Source organism: Branchiostoma floridae, chromosome 8 (genome assembly GCF_000003815.2).
Source record: "Branchiostoma floridae strain S238N-H82 chromosome 8, Bfl_VNyyK, whole genome shotgun sequence".
Taxonomy (NCBI): Eukaryota; Metazoa; Chordata; class Leptocardii; order Amphioxiformes; family Branchiostomatidae; genus Branchiostoma; species Branchiostoma floridae.
Genome location: NC_049986.1, coordinates 5,508,098 through 5,525,591, shown reverse-complemented (window position 1 = coordinate 5,525,591; position 17,494 = coordinate 5,508,098). Strand labels below are relative to the sequence as shown.

General features: G+C 42.0%; 1 protein-coding gene across 1 annotated transcript in view; it reads right to left on the bottom strand.

Moving 5' to 3' along the window:
* Positions 1-17,108, bottom strand: part of LOC118421148 — a 32,807-nt gene extending 15,699 nt beyond the window's left edge. Inside the window, exon 1 of the mRNA XM_035828309.1 lies at positions 16,895-17,108. The gene's annotated coding sequence lies outside the window, so the exon portion shown is untranslated. The remainder of the gene's footprint in view (positions 1-16,894) is intronic.
* Positions 17,109-17,494: the final 386 nt, after the last annotated feature.

The window sequence follows — 17,494 nt, the reverse complement described above, 5'->3', positions numbered from 1 at the left end:
TCGAGCCAGGGGGAGGGCCTAGGAAAAAAGATTTGAGCGGGGGGGAGGGCCTAGGAAAATTTTTTTGCTCGGACTATCAGTGAAATTTGTTCGTCAAAATGCCGGAAATGGCGTTTCAAAGGGTCAAGATTGCAAAATTTCCCCAGGCCTCAACAAGCTTGAGACGCCTCGCGCCCGAGTTCGGCGCCCGGCAAGGCAAAAAAATTCGCTCAGTATTCACTCAGTAATATTTTCCTGCCGCGCCTTCGACTCTATCTCTGTTAAACACCGCTACAACGTTGTAAAAATATTGATGTTACAATAGTATTTACCGTTTGAACGCTGGTATAAAGGTGGGCGGAGAAAATATCAGTCAATTTTTTCTTAGATTTTTTTTCAAAGCTTTATTCGTAAAACAAATAGTACATTTGTCAAAAACAGAGTATCTAAGCTACTGTACAGGGAGTAATTCGAAGTACTAGTGTCCAGTAAGTAAGAGTACATAGGGTAAGAGTACTTAGGCACAATAGGTATTGCACATGGGAATAGAATCTTCGTCTATATAAGCATTTCTGTATTTCATGTACATATACAGGCTCGATTTTGTATAACCACTATACACCACATGATTGCCACAATTGTCATGGAATAATTAAGATATATGTAGATGGTTACAAAAACAACAAGTTATTTTTTTATATATGTTATTTTTTTTACATTCAGGACTTTTTCTTTTATAACAATGGATAGTTTACAGTATTTTATAACACAGTAGGTCTAGACTGGACTAGAACTATAGTTTACATACTATAGGTTAAACAGGTTTTTTTATGAGCTTAAAAACATTATTTAATACTTAAGTACATAGAAGTAAACATTACAGAACATGAAGTCTGTTTTTTAGTTCACAATTGAAAATTTGTTTACCTTTTGAAGCTGGCGCGGCAAAGGCATGAAGCCGAAGTTCATACCGGACGTGGTAGACTATTCTCAGAGTTCTACTTTATGGTATAATAATTTCTCGATAAAGTTACCGAAATGCGACGTAAAAAATGTACTTCCGGTTTGCAATGCCACCATTCAGTCACGGTGACAAAATTCACAGCCTTAGAAAAACTTGCATATCTTGCCAACATCTGTGCACCAACACATGTCGGTATTTTCCTAAGATTTTACCGAAAAAATGACAGGAAAAATCCCTTTTTTTCATAATTTTGAACGCTCTGGAAGACGACTGGTGACAAAGTAAGTGCACGTGCTGTCTGTGAAACCGACGGTGAGACTTGTAAATTCAGCGACTTGAGCTCAAATCAAACGCACGCAGTACAAGACGTGCCCAACCCGATTCGCATGTGGGAAATTTTGTTATACTTGTCGTTACCATGACAACAGCCTTGGCTGTAGTCTTGAGATGTGCGTATACCGATTAGACGGGGCGTGCCACTTTATGCGAAAAATCGAATTAACTTGCGACCAATCACAGCCAGCAGCGGCTCCAACAAATGCGGTAACATAACGTCAATCAAGAAGAGGCACGAAACTTTGCGAAAATAACCCGAGAAACTGCGATGTTTGGGACTGGATGACATACACAAGTATCTCGCTAAGGCATCGACCTGTCAAGAAGTGGACGACGCGGAAACTATTGCTTCTACTACAACTGTTGAGGGACAAGGACAAGGGGCAGCGGTGCAGTCAGGGCTGACACCGATCGCGAGGAAACGACACCAGGGCCGCGGTGGACGGCTCGACTGTACTTACAGTTCAAAACATTCTAACGATAAATATTGATGAGGAAATAATCATTCTCGCCATTGTTAAACTTACTTATCAAAACTTACTTATCAAAACTAAACTGGCCAATTTTCCCGCGATTTCCGCCAAGTAACATTTCCTCGATTGTCTCAACTTACTCTGCCAACGTCAAATCTTCCGAAAATGATTGATATCGCTACGCGGAATGTTGGCAAATTCATCGACAAAGACATGTACTCTGACGCTCAAGGAACGCGTACCTTCTGCTACCGTGCAAATGACCTTGTCGTTAACTCCAAATCCTCGCAAACAACTATTTTATATATACTTGTATATAAAACCGGGCGTAAGGTGACATTCGTCCGCTGTGTTGTCAAGATATGCATGTGTTTCAATATAAACGGGGTTGGAAGGCCCCGCTATTGAATATTAATTAGACTTCGTCTTCCTCTTCGCTGATTGGCTGGCTCGTTAAATTCAATTAACTTGCACGTGCGGGGCTCTGCGGGGTGACGTCACGGCAGAAGGCCGAAAGGAAACCAATTTTCCCTCAGAAAAGTGCTGAAATTAATCATTTTGAAATAGTTTTTGCCAAAAACTTTACTTGAATCATGTAACCAAATGTCCAAAGCCTATCTATACCAAATTTCAGGTCATTTGATTGTAAAACCAGGGTACAGGGGGCCAAGATATTCCGATTTGGTCTAAAAATGACCAAAAACCTCAATAAAATCATGTTAGAGGCAGTTATGAAAAAAAAGACAATATCAAGGTATTGGCCCACTCTGTCCTTGTGCCAAATTTCAAGTCATTCGGCCCAGGAACGGCGGAGATGAATCGCGTTGAAGATTTGACAGGAGAAGAAAGAAGAAACATAACGAATACAATATATTTCACCATACCATGGTATGGCTGAAATATAATGATAGTTTCTCATTACAAACACTATCTACGCGCAAGGTGATATACCTCTACCAGTACCAGTCCTAAGAAACACACGGGTTAACACACTAGTTCCTAAATACTAGAAAAAAACCCAGTCATATTGAAGGTGATTATGAAATGTTATTCTAATGAATACCTTATTTGCCAATTCATGTGTCTTTATCAGTATTGGGGATATACAGTTTGCTTGAGGACAGGTAAATACAATGAAATCTATCTTATGTTGAGACTCGAGTATATGCAATCATGGGAATACAAGGGACCAACCCTCCTTGTCCGAAACAAGTTCGACTTCCATTTTAATATGTAATTACGTTGATATTAATCGTATGGATGGAGTTTTATATTAAACTCGTGTACTAATATCATTTTCAAACTGCATTTTGTGATATATACCAATCAAGTTCTGAAATATTATATAACCTCGTTTTTTTGGGGGGGGGGGGGGAAGATATCGCCCAAGGGGGCAAGATGGGGGGGGGGGGCGAAATCACTAGCAGGAAAGGCGAGATCGCTAGAGATTTCGCGCCGGAGGGGAATGGGGGGGGGCCAAAACCGCTAGTGATTTTGCACGGTCCGCGATCGATTTTTAACGTTGGCTATGTTCTCTTGCCCCTCCAAAAGCCAGTTCAGTGAAGCCGTCCGGTCACGGCTATAATACTATGACCTTTTGAGATAGGCGTTGCCACATACCAAACATGCAACGTCTGCACTAAGTAAAGACATGTAGTCAATAAAACCTTCTACAAACATCCTGTAGTGTAGGCAGTATGGGGTGAAAAACAGTTAAATGTTAACTTCATGTGGGTGAAAATGACATGGATCAAGTTAACGCAATATAACAGTTATTACCCATAGTAGAAAAGACCTAAACTAGGGCAAAGACTAGCTATCACGGAAAACACGCTTCCACAGCAAACTCCCTTCCTCGGCAAACTCCCTTTCCCTGCACAATATAACTTAACGTTGAAAATCGCCGTTGCTGCCATCCAGTCACGGCTATAATTTTATGGTCTCTTGAGACAGGCGTTGTCACATACCAAACAAGCAAATATGAGTCAGGTAGTGGAGTGTAAAAGCCCTCACCCAACAAAAAATCGAAAAGCGTGATCCTTAAAATTTTCGCGATTGTCAGTAACATACAGAGTAACATACTGTTGTCAAACGTCGTAGGTTTAAGGTCTCAAACAACAGTTTAGTCGTCCCATTCGTGTTCAATGAGAAAATTGCACTTTTTATGGCCACATTTCCAACTAATGTGTAGTTTTCTGGAAATCAATGAGATGTTTTGTTTTCAATTACAGTACACTTGTTCTTTAGGCAACAAAAAGTCTCCCAAATAAGACTAGTGAAACGATAATTATGCCATTTCTAAGATATTCTAACTGCCACAACACTGCTGCAGGACTAAAAAAACGTACACGACTCAATCTAGAATAATCGATATCAATCTCAAGAAAAAAGTTCAAGATTTGTCTTAATCTTATTTTGAAAACTTTGTATCCTTACGCAGTTCTTATGAAAGATTCAAGTTTAAAATGTCAAAGAAAATTGGTAACTCCCCATCTCCTTCATAACAATCTCGAGATTTGTTGCAATAAATTTAAGAAATTCGAAAGTAATAAAACATGTGATTTAACTTGAGCAAACAGCCGGAGCGTAACTTTTGCTCGCGGTGTAGCGTGTAAGTACTTTTATGGCACGCCTTTTCCGTCAGGCGTGGCGAGCTATTTTGAAGATTACGTACACGACTCCCGACAAACCGCTGGAATGTGGAAACGTTCCTACCTACTTCTATCAGTACTAAACAAGTTTGCATCTCAAATACTTAGGTAGAAGGGATTTATGATCAACCTACACACGTCTTTTGGGCCCAGTTATTGGACCGTAGTGTTACTTGCATGAGTAATACATGTACAGAATCGAGACCATAAAGAGACTTGAACTGGCGTTGGAAATTTCCATCACATGAGTGTCATGTTTGTGGCTTCTGGGCGATAGGATAAGGTATGAAGAGTATTGTCAGGGCCAACGTCTACATTAAGTACTGAGTCAATAAAATCTTCTACAAACATCCTGTAGTGTAGGCAGTGTGGGGTGAAAAACAGTTTGGATTTGTAACTGTTAACTTTATGTGGGTGGAAATGACATGAATCAAGTTAACGCAATATATTACCCACAGTAGAAAACACCTAGACTGGAAACCATTCGATTACTACCGGTCCAGACATGTTCATGGTCAGCCCTTTTCCGTTACAAACCAATTTTTTTCTTGTTGAACAGGTGTGACAGCGATCTCGCCCCCCTCGATCTCCCCCCCCCCCCCCCGGAGGGGCGAGATCACCAGTGTTTTCGCCCCCCTTTAGCGTTTTCCCACCCACCAGTGTTTTCGTCCTCCTTAAGGACATTGCTTCTCGGAGGGTTCTCAAGAGCAACTTCATATTAGGCTCGCTACCTGGTGCTATGCTGCACCTGGGGAGTAACGTATATCGTGTGTTACCTGGCACCTATATGGCACCTTATTACCTGAAGATGTTATAAGTCGAAAGTCGATATATATGGTTCGATGCAAACAAGCCATTGAAATGAAAAAGACACTTTTTGGAGGAAAAAGACAGAGCTATCGCGAACGTATAAATCAACACCATCTACGGTACGGAATAAGTCAGCTACATGTTTTTAGTTTGTCACAGTATTTTCTATTTGTGCAGGAAACATTTCCAAAGCACTAACAAAAACACAAGTGAATAATAGTTTCTTATTATAAACGCTAACTACGCGCAAGTTCATATACCTGTTGCGAAATGCCACAAAAACACTGGTAAAGTACCAGTCTTAAGAAACACGGGTAAAAGACCTGATAGAGTTTCTAAATACTAGAAAAACAGTCATATTGGAGGTGAAGATACCCATAGGCTAGGTGCACATAACAAATGTGCGATATTCTAATGAATGCCTTATCTACATAACTGATAAAGATATTTACCTGCATGTATGCAGGTATGGTTTTGATGCTGGTGGGAACTTTTCGGTAGCCGGGGATGTAGGGCGCTGTATCTCGTGAACGGATGGTGCGAGCACGACGATTTTTGGTACGTGGGTTGGGGGTGGTAGCCTAACACTCAGGTTTGATTTTGGGCCTCCTGGCGTTTGAACTTGACATTGCAGGTGGCATTTTTGGTGTTTTGGGGGCACTTTTGGCGCTGTGTGTCCGGAACGATACGCGCGATTGCGACGATTTTTGGTGCATGGGTGGGGGGTTGTTGCCTGTTGCCTAGGATTGACTTTGGGCCTTGTCGCGTTTGAACTTGACCCGGCAGGTCGAATTTTGTGTCCGGGAGGGGTGTTTCCGGAGTTATATCTTCTGAACGGCTGGTGCTGGCGCGATGATATTTGGCACATGTGTCGGCGGTGGCTGAATAATGCTCAATTTTGATTTTGGCACCCTTGGTGCTTGAACTTGACATTTTAGGTTACCTTTTGTGCGGGCACGGGGCGTGCGCTGTATCTCCGGAACGCAAGGTACCATTGTGTTGCCATTTGGTACGTGAGTTGTTTGTGGTGTCCTGGTGGTCAGGTTTGATTTTGGGCCTCCTAGTGCTTGAACTTGATACTGTATAGGTTGACCCTGTTTTTGTGTGGTTGGGGCATCCTCCCAATATCTGCTTGGTTTTAAAAACAGATTATGGTTGGGTTTTTGGCTTAGATACTACAGGAGATTTAGGTTTGGGTTGGATGGATTGAATGAAAATATCATACCACCCTGGGGACTAACTGTTGCTGCTGCATGGGGGCTACCACTATTCATATTGTCTAATGTCTATGGAACTACAGATAAAAGTATCATTGGTCAAATTATGCAAGTAACATTCCGATGTCAAGTGAATAACACCCCAGAAATAAATCTTTAATGAATATCATTGGAAGAACACAAACCAAGGAGACTTAGCAGCTGCATTAGGTCAGTACATTGAAATAGGAAGATATTAGTATATCATGTGACAGAGTAACTACATGTGCATGGGCCATCTGAGACAAAAAAAGGTAGCGTCTCAACAACTTCAAAGTACTGTGGTTGGTTACATACTTAAGAAATCCAAAATAAGTAATGTTCATCCATATGTCCAAACTTACAAATTCAGAAAATGGAATTTCAGAGTCAGACTTTTGCATGGTGCACAACCAACACGGTAAAAAGCTCATTTTTCCAACCACGTACCACAGACAAAAAGGCAAAAATACACAATAGGTCTACAGAAACCCAATACATTTCATGCAGGCCTGAGGTCTACGAACTCTTGTTCATACTTTTTTTCTGGTCATGGTAGAGGCTTCATATTGGAGACTTATACATGTAGGTTGCTTGAGGACAGGTGAATACAATGAAATAAATCTTATGTCGAGACTCAAGTATATGCAATAATGGGAATACAAGGACCCAACCCTCCTTGTCTGAAACAACTTCAACTGTCTTATCATCATGTAATTACGTTAATATTTATACTATGGATGAAGTTATGTATCAGACTCGTGTACTTATATCATTCTGAAAATGCATTTTGTGATTTATACCAATCAACTTCTAAAATGTTATGTAAACCCGTTTTTTTGGGGGGGGGGCCAAATCGCTAAAGGGGGGCGAGATAGGGGGGCGAGATCACTAGCCGGGGAGGGCGAGATCGCTAGTGATTTCGCCCCCGGGGGGGGGCGAAATCGCTAAAGGGGGGCGAGATCACTAGCCGGGGAGGGCGAGATCGCTAGTGATTTTGCCCCCCCCCCCCCCGGGGGGGGGGGGGCGAGATCGCTGTCACACCGGTCCAGAAAAACTGAACCTGTAAAAAATCAGTCGACCGGATCTTGGACCGATTAGAAAATGAACAGATTATATCGGCAGCGCAGGCGTTCAATTCACGCGTTTTGTGGCTTAACGGCCCAAGAAAATAACAAGAGCGAAGTATAAGAGAGTTTATAGTCATTTTTACCAAGTTTCCACAGTCTAGTCAAACCTGGTCGAAGATAATGTTGTTTACATGAAGATAGAATTCCAAAATGTCAGTGTAAGTCACTAAAAAGAATCCTTAGAAGCGAAATGGACCATTGTTTTGTGTATCACCGATTCACACGTTTTCACAGACAATCAGTTCCAGGTTCAGGTCCGGACCTGGACCTTACTGGACCTAGACCTGAATTTTCTGTCCCGGTACCCATCCCTTGTCCACCTGTAGATCTTACGAACTTCTGTACACATTTCTTATAAGGTAATATTCTACCTGGATATCTAAACATCATCGACATCAACACAACTCTTGAACTGATCACGAAACAAACGCACTTCTTCAATGTCTGATTCAAAGTAAATAAAACATTACGCGTACACAACAGAAAATACCCTTCAGTCTCTAACGTTACAACTGGATTAAAAAAAACGGGAAATTACTTCCGGACATTTCGAGTGACATCCATCACTCTTTTTGAGCGTCACTAGAATGAACTGGCCGGACAATTTAATGCATATACAATACATATAACTAGAAAAAAAGGTTGGATATGTCAATCTCACTACTAACTCGAAAGGCACGCATGTAATTGTCACTCATATGTAAATCATGTTTGGATAGTTTCTATGGTAAGGCCATGTGCCTTTACACGGGATCAAGAATCAGCCGGAATGCCGTCGGAATGAAAGTTCTTTTCTATTCATGGCAATTCGTAGTGTGTTCCAGATATTCTTACTGCATTCCAGTTATTTGTGCCCGTTCTTTTGGCTGGCCCGAAAGTTTTTGACATGTTAAAAACTGTCGAGGTGCATTCGAAGTGGAGAAATATCGAATGGCATTCGAGGTGGATTCTAAGTGGATTCTAACTATTCTAACTGCAGTATAGCCGCATTCTCCGGCATTACATTATTCGAAACATTCTTATCTCATTCGAAGGACAACCGAAACGGCAAGTCACTTCGAATCCTGCCCGAATGTGGCCAAAAGAATGTCTGGAGTGCAGTAAGAATTTCTCGAATCAAGGAGGTTGAAAGAGGCTTGCTCGAATACACTACGAATTTACAGGAATAGAACAGAATTTTCATTCTGACGGCATTTTGGCTCATTCTTTCTCGTGTGAAGGGTATATAAGGTCCATTTGGCATTCCCATTCGTAATGGCCCCGAAAGTGGCACGAATTTTGCAAATACTTAATTCCCGCTGGTTCTGCTTGATTCCTGCAAATTCGGTTTCAGTGTGAAGGCCCTATAAAGAAGTGACAGGTGTCACTCGAAACCTGCTTAAATAGATCTCGTTTTTTTATCCAGTTGTAGAGATTGAATTGTATTTGAATATTTGAGGTCATAGACGTAATAGAAAATGCCATTCATTCATTCATTCACTCACCGCTTTGGTACCTCTAAAGATGTGTTGAAGAGGGGGAACTCTCTGACTGGAACCCTTAGTGGATGGAAATGCCTTCAGGTTCAAGGTTGGAATGGAGAAATCAGAAGAAAGTGGTTCCTTATATAACACCCACACCCACACCCATAAAAATAGCGTCTTGCATTAATGCAAGCAACGTGTGGTCATGGTAACCTGCATTCTTTGTACAGGCGATGTCTGAAGTTCAAAAGTTCAAAACTGTTTAGCTTGTTGTTCACGCAGTTCAAATACAGTGCCGATGTCAGTTAGGTATTACTAACCTTTTGTGTTAGGCCCTGTGTTTTGACGTGCGAAGGCGGTCTTATAAAAAACAGCCGGAGCGTAATCTCTGCTTGGGGTGTAGCATGTAAATACACTTATGGCACGCCTTTTCCGTAGGGAGGCGTAGCGAGCTATTTTGAAGATTAGAAGGTTCCAGGAAAAACATAATTACCGGACACACAAAGGTGTTCAACAAAGGCCACAACTAGCCTCCATAGCAGGATGGGACCGGTCCGGAAAAACGGACCTGAAAAAAAAACAGTGTACCTTATGATGGACCGATTAGAAAATGAACAAATTATACTGGCACTATGGCGGCAGGTTTTCACGTGTTTTGAAGCTTATTGGTCCAAGAAAATAACACGAGCGAAGCAGATGAGAGTTGACAGTCATTTCTACCAAGTTTCTGCAGTCAAACTCGGTCTAAGTTAGCGTTGTTTATTTAAAGGTAGGATATTCCCCCAAACAGATTTTGCGAAATGGATCATTCTTTTGAGTATTGCCCTTTCACAAACAATTAAGTCCAGGTTCAGGTCCGGACGGGGCACAAACCCGCCGTACGTGCAATTTGTACGTACGTTTTTGGGGATGCCACGTCCGCCAAGTATTTCTGAAAACGTTAAGGCTGTACAGGGCACTGGCGTCGCCCGTACTGGCACGTACGGAGTGCAAATCCGCAGCCCGATGGCACACAAAGTTTTGCCTGCACGTAAAGTTCTGCGGCGTGTCTGCGTGCTTCGAAATCCGTCGGATTCCCTACGAGTTCGTACGTAGGCGGTACTTACCACTTACGGATCCCAAAAGATTGCCCAGGTTTTGGCACGTAGACAGTACGTATTTGCACGCGTACGGCTTAACTTTACACGTACATAACAGAAAATGTCCTTTAGTCTCCACAACTGGATAAAATAACGGGAAATTACTTCCGGACATTTCGAGTGACATCCATCACTTTTCTTCAGCGTCACTAGAATGAACTGGCAGGACAATTCAATGCAAGTACATATAACTAAACCAACGGCTGAACATGTCAATCTCACTACTTTATCATAAAGAAGGTATGTTATTGTCACTCGTATGTTTGGATAGTTCTAAGGGTAAGACAATATGCTAATACCCCCTTTCCACTAGGACGGCGCTCTTGCCGCGCTCTCTCTGCGACCTAAAACATACAATACATATAACTAGAAAAAAAGGTTGAATATGTCAATCTCACTACTAACTCAAAAGGCACGCATGTAATTGTCACTCATATGTAAATCATGTTTGGATAGTGTCAACTGAACAGGATAAGAAACAAAATGCAAACTACCTCCTAGGATAAGGAAGGGCCTGGCACAAACCCTGGTACTCTCTCACTTAGATTACTGTTCTCCAGTGTGGGGAAACACAACAGCCTGAGAACATCAAACGTCTCCAAGTGGTACAAAACAGAGCAGCAAGGTTTGCCCTTGGATGTGATAACAAGACGGATAGTGCAACAAGGTTACACATCTTGGGTTGGTCACCAGTAAAGGAAAGAATACAACAAAGAAGTTTTGCCACGTTCTGCAGGATAGTGCACACAGGACTACCAAAACCACTGTACACCCAACTCACATTCCAGCCAACCAACAGTCGGTACCAAACACGGTCAACAACAACAAACTGCATCAAACTGTCAAAACCTAGGACCAATGCAGAAAGGAAGCGCTTCCTCTACCGAATGGCTTGCCACTGGAACACAGTTACTAAATGAACTTGTTTTTCTCTCAGTTGTATAGTACTAGTTTGCAATGTACATATTATGTTTGTATGTACGTAATGTTGTGCTTGTATTAATGTATTTTATGTAGACCACTGGACGAATAGCTGGCAACATAATGTTATAATAGCTAAAAGTGGACCTGAATAAAGTCAAGAAAGTCAAGTCCTATGGTTAGGCCATGTGCTAAAGAAGTGACAGGTATTTCTATCCAGTTGTAGAGATTGAATTGTATTTGAATATTTGAGGTCATAGACGTAACATAAAATGCCATTCATTCATTCATTCATTCACTCACTCACCGCTGTGGTACCTCTAAAGATGTGTTGAAGAGGGGGAACTCTCTGACTGGAACCACTTAGTGGATGAAAATGCCTTCAGGTTCAAGGTTGGAATGGAGAAATCAGAAGAAAATGGCTCCTTATATAACACCCACACTCATAAAAACAGCGTCATGTATTCATGCAAGCAACGCGTGCAAGTGGTCATGGTAACCTGCATTCTTTGTACAGGCGATGTCTGAAGTTCAAAAGTTCAAAACTGTATAGCTTGTTGTTCACGCAGTTCAAAGACAGTGCCGATGTCAGTTAGGTATTACTAACCTTTTGTGTTAGGCCTTGTGTTTTGACATGCGAAGGCGGTCTTATAAAAACAGCCGGAGCGTAATCTCTGCTTGGGGTGTAGCATGTAAATACACTTATGGCACGCCTTTTCCGTAGGGAGGCGTAGCGAGCTGTTTTGAAGATTAGAGGGTTCCAGGAAAAACATAATTACCGGACACAAAAGGTGTTCAACAAAGGCCACAACTAGCCTCCATAGCAGGATGGGACTGGTCCGGAAAAAACGGACCTGAAAAAATTCAGTTGACTGGATGAAGGACCGATTAGAAAATGAATAGATTATACTGGGACTATGGCGCCAGGTGTTCACGTGTCTTGAAGCTTATTGGTCCAAGAAAATAACACGAGCGAAGCAGATGAGAGTTGACAGTCCTTTTTACCAAGTTTCTGCAGTCAAACTCGGTCTAAGTTAGCGTTGTTTATATAAAGGTAGGATATTCCACCAAACAGATTTTGCGAAATGGATCATTCTTTTGAGTATTGCCCTTTCACAAACAATTAAGTCCAGGTTCAGGTCCGGACGGGGCACAAACCCGCCGTACGTGCAATTTGTACGTACGTTTTGGGGGATGCCACATACGCCAAGTATTTCTGAAAACGTTAAGGCTGTACAGGGCACGGGCGTCGCCCGTACTGGCACGTACGGAGTGCAAATCCGCAGCCCGATGGCACACAAAGTTTTGCCTGCCCGTAAAGTTCTACGGCGTGTCTGCGTGCTTCGAAATCCGTCGGATTCCATACACGAGTTCGTACGTAGGCGGTACTTACCACTTACGGATCCCAAAAGATTACCCAGGTTTTGGCACATAGACAGTACGTATTTGCACGCGTACGGCTTAACTTTTCACGTACATAAGGCCAGGTTGATTTGATTATATGGATGACATCCGCGCTCGCACCAATTTTCGGCCATTTCCAAAAAAAAAAAAGTTTTCGACCACACAATAAATTGTGCAAAGCAGCTGTAAAATGAGCACAAATATTCCGTAGATTGAAAAAAAAGTATCAGAAAACAGATAACTAATGCCATAGAATGCCAAAAGGAATCTAAAGTAAAAGAATAAGATGTGAAAGGACAGAAAGAAAAAAAATCTATTGTTGGTCGGGGGAGGTACCAGTACAGAAAATTCAGGTCCAGAGGATCATTTCCAGGTCCGGACATGAACCTGGACCTGATTGTCTGTGGAAACTTGAGAACTGGCAATACTCAAAACAATGGTAATTGGTCAATTTTGCTACAAAGGAATCTGTTTGGTGGATTATTGGACTCCCACTGCATTTTAAAATCCCATCTCCATGTAATAAAGGCTAACTGTGTCTGTACCTTTGACTGTAGAAACTTGGTGCAATTGACTATAAACTCTACTTGACTTCGCTCTTGTTGTCTTCTTGGCCCCCCGGTTAGACCCCAAATGGCTGCCGACATAGTGTGTCCATTTTGTAATTGGCGAAACCTGTTCCTCTGTTGTTTTTTTTCAGGTCTATTTTTTTCGGATTCGTCCAAGAAGAAAAAAATGTTTTGCACCCGTATGATGTACTGGTCCCTACACCTAACTGTTGGTATACCATACTATGTGTGTTTAGTCCTATGTTCAACCTTCCTGGCCACTTTGATTTCATACTGAAGGCAACTTTTTTTTTTGGCCAAACTTTTTTTTTATTCGCTCGCTCGCATCAGTTTTGGAGTTCCCGGAGGATGTCATCCATATAATCAAATCAACATGGCCTAACAGAAAATGTCCTTTAGTCTCCACTACTGGATAAAAAAAACGGGAAATTACTTCCGGACATTTCGAGTGACATCCATCACTTTTCTTCAGCGTCACAAGAATGAAGTGGCAGGACAATTCAATGCAAGTACATATTACTAAACCAACGGCTGAACATGTCAATCTCACTACTTTCTCATAAAGAACGTATGTAATTGTCACTCGTATGTTTGGATAGTTCTAAGGGTAAGACAATATGCTAATACCCCCTTTCCACTAGGACGGCGCTCTTGCCGCGCTCTCTCTGCGACCTAAAACATACAATACATATAACTAGAAAAAAGGTTGAATATGTCAATCTCACTACTACTCAAAAGGCACGCATGTAATTGTCACTCATATGTAAATCATGTTTGGATAGTGTCAACTGAACAGGATAAGAAACAAACTACCTCCTAGGATAAGGAAGGACCTGGCACAAACCCTGGTACTCTCTCACTTAGATTACTGTTCTCCAGTGTGGGGAAACACAACAGCCAAGAACATCAAACGTCTCCAAGTGGTACAAAACAGAGCAGCAAGGTTTGCCCTTGGATGTGATAACAAGACGGACAGTGCAACAAGGTTACACATCTTGGGTTGGTCACCAGTAAAGGAAAGAATACAACAAAGAAGTTTTACCACGTTCTGCAGGATAGTGCACACAGGACTACCAAAACCACTGTACAACCAACTCACATTCCAGTCAACCAACAGTCGGTACCAAACACGGTCAACAACAACAAACTGCATCAAACTGTCAAAACCTAGGACCAATGCAGAAAGGAAGCGCTTCCTCTACTGAATGGCTTGCCACTGGAACACAGTTACTAAATGAACTTGTTTTTCTCTCAGTTGTATAGTTTGCAATGTACATATTATGTTTGTATGTATGTAATGTTGTGCGTGTATTAATGTATTTTATGTAGACCACTGGAAGAATAGCTGGCAACATAATGTTGTAATAGCTAAAAGTGGATCTGAATAAAGTCAAGAAAGTCAAGTCCTATGGTTAGGCCATGTGCTAAAGAAGTGACAGGTATTTCTATCCAGTTGTAGAGATTGAATTGTATTTGAATATTTGAGGTCATAGACGTAACAGAAAATGCCATTCATTCATTCATTCACTCACTCACCGCTGTGGTACCTCTAAAGATGTGTTGAAGAGGGGGAACTCTCTGACTGGAACCACTTAGTGGATGAAAATGCCTTCAGGTTCAAGGTTGGAATGGAGAAATCAGAAGAAAATGGCTCCTTATATAACACCCACACTCATAAAAACAGCGTCATGTATTCATGCAAGCAACGCGTGCAAGTGGTCATGGTAACCTGCATTCTTTGTACAGGCGATGTCTGAAGTTCAAAAGTTCAAAACTGTATAGCTTGTTGTTCACGCAGTTCAAAGACAGTGCCGATGTCAGTTAGGTATTACTAACCTTTTGTGTTAGGCCTTGTGTTTTGACATGCGAAGGCGGTCTTATAAAAACAGCCGGAGCGTAATCTCTGCTTGGGGTGTAGCATGTAAATACACTTATGGCACGCCTTTTCCGTAGGGAGGCGTAGCGAGCTGTTTTGAAGATTAGAAGGTTCCAGGAAAAACATAATTACCGGACACACAAAGGTGTTCAACAAAGGCAGGATGGGACAGATGTGACAGCGATCTCGCCCCCCCAGCGGTCTCGCCCCCCCGGGGGCGAGATCACTAGCGTTTTCGCCCCCCTTTAGCGTTTTCGCCCCCCCCCCCCCCAGAACATTACTAGTATTCCTCGGAGGGGTCTTAAGAGCAGCTGGTTACTACATATTAGGTGCGCTACCTGGTACTATACTGCACCTGGGAGTAACATAGTTGGTGTGTTACCTGGTACCTATATGGCACCTTATTACCGTAAGATGCCATACCTTGTTCGGTGCAAACACTACATTGAAAGGACATTTTTTTTGCAGCTGACATGGCAGAGGTGGCATAGAAAACAATGCTATTGTGAACGTACAAATCAACACCGTCTATGGCACGGAATACGTCAGCTATATGTTTTCAATTTGTCACAGTATTTTCTTTCTTGTGCAGAAAACATTTCCAAAGCACTAAGAAAAACACAATTGAATAACAGTTTCTCATTATAAACACTATCTACGCACAAGTTCATATACCTGTTGCTAAATGCTACAAAAAACTGGTAAAGTACCAGTCTTAAGAAACACGGGTAAAACACCAGTTCCTAAATACTAGAAAAACAGTCATATTGGAGGTGAAGATATCCATAGGGTAGGTGCATATAACGTACCAGTTTCTAAATACTAGAAAAACAGTCATACTGAAGGTGAAGATACCCCTTGGCCAGGTGCATACACCAAAATGTGCATCATTCTAATGAATACCTTATTTGCATAATCAATTAAGACATGACATAGTTCTTTTGTAGTCAATTCATAATAGAGGCTTCATATTGGAGATATATAGGTTGCTTGAGGACAGGTGAATACAATGAAATATATCTCATGTCGAGACTCAGGTAAATGCAATAAAGGGAATACAAGGGACCAAGTTCAACTATCTTATTGCCGTGTACTTACGTTGATATTAATACTATGGATGGAGTTATGTATCAAACTCGTTTACTTATATCATTCTGAAACTGCATTGTGTGATTTATACCAATCAACTTCTAAAATATCATGTAAACCCTTTTTTGGGGGGGGGGGGGCGAAATCGCTAAAGGGGGGCGAGGTAGGGGGGCGAGATCACTAACCGGGGAGGGCGAGATCGCTAGTGATTTCGCCCCGGGGGGCGAGATCGCTAGTAATTTCGCCCCCGGGGGGGGCGAGATCACGGGGGGGCGAGAACGCTGTCACACCGGTTCGGAAAAAACGGACCTGAAAAAAATCAGTGGGCCGGATGACGGACCGATTAGAAAATGAACATATACTATGGCGCCAGGTTTTCACGTGTTTTGAAGCTTATTGGTCCAAGAAAATAGCACGAGCGAAGCAGATGAGAGTTGAAAGTCATTTTTACCAAGTTTCTACAGTCAAACTTGGTCTAAGTTAACAAACTGTTAGCGTTGTTTACGTGAAGGTAGGATATTCCACCAAACACAGATTCCTTTGTAGCGAAATGAATCATTCTTTTGAGTATCAACCTTTCACAAACAATTAAGTCCAGGGTCAAGTCCGGACGGGGCACAAACCCGCAGTAAGTGCAATTTGTCCGTACATTTTTTTTCTGGGGTGGGGGGGGGTGCCATGTCCGCCACTGACGGGGGGGGGGGGGTTCATCTAGTGGAAAGAGGGAATAGTGACAGGTGTCACTCGAAGTAAATCTCCGTTTTTCATCCAGTTGTAGAGATTGAATTGAATTTGGATATTTGAAGTCTTAAAATCATAAACGTCACAGAAAATACAATCAATTCATTCACTCACCGGTGTGGCACCTCCAAAGATGTGTTGAAGATGGGGCGTCAGATATACCTCTGGATGGAAGTTCTTCGTGGCTGAAAAGGCCTGTATATACCAGAACAAATTGGTTCCTTATACAACACGCACACCCATAAAAACAGCGTCGTGTATCCACATGCAAGCAACGCGTGGTCATGGACACCTGCATGCTATGCACGCGCGATGTCTGAAGTTCAAAAGAACTGTCAGCTTGCTGTCCGCGTGGTTCAAAGGCGGTAAGTTAAGTTAGGTAACCTTTTGTGCTAGGCCTGGTGGCGTTCTGACGTGCCGAAGGCGGTCTTATTACCTAACCCCCCCCCCCCCCTAAAATGGGGGTAACATAATACATTGGGGTTTCTCGTGCGTAGTTCGTAAACATAAGTTAACATCTAGTTCAATCAATCCTTAATACTGTATATATATATATATATATATATATATATATATATATACAGAGAGAGAGAGAGAGAGAGAGATGAATGGATATAGATATATACAATGTATGAGGTACCTTTCATATCAATCACATACCCCTAGTACGACAACGACATTCGCTTTAGTGTTTAAAACGTAGGTGATTTAACT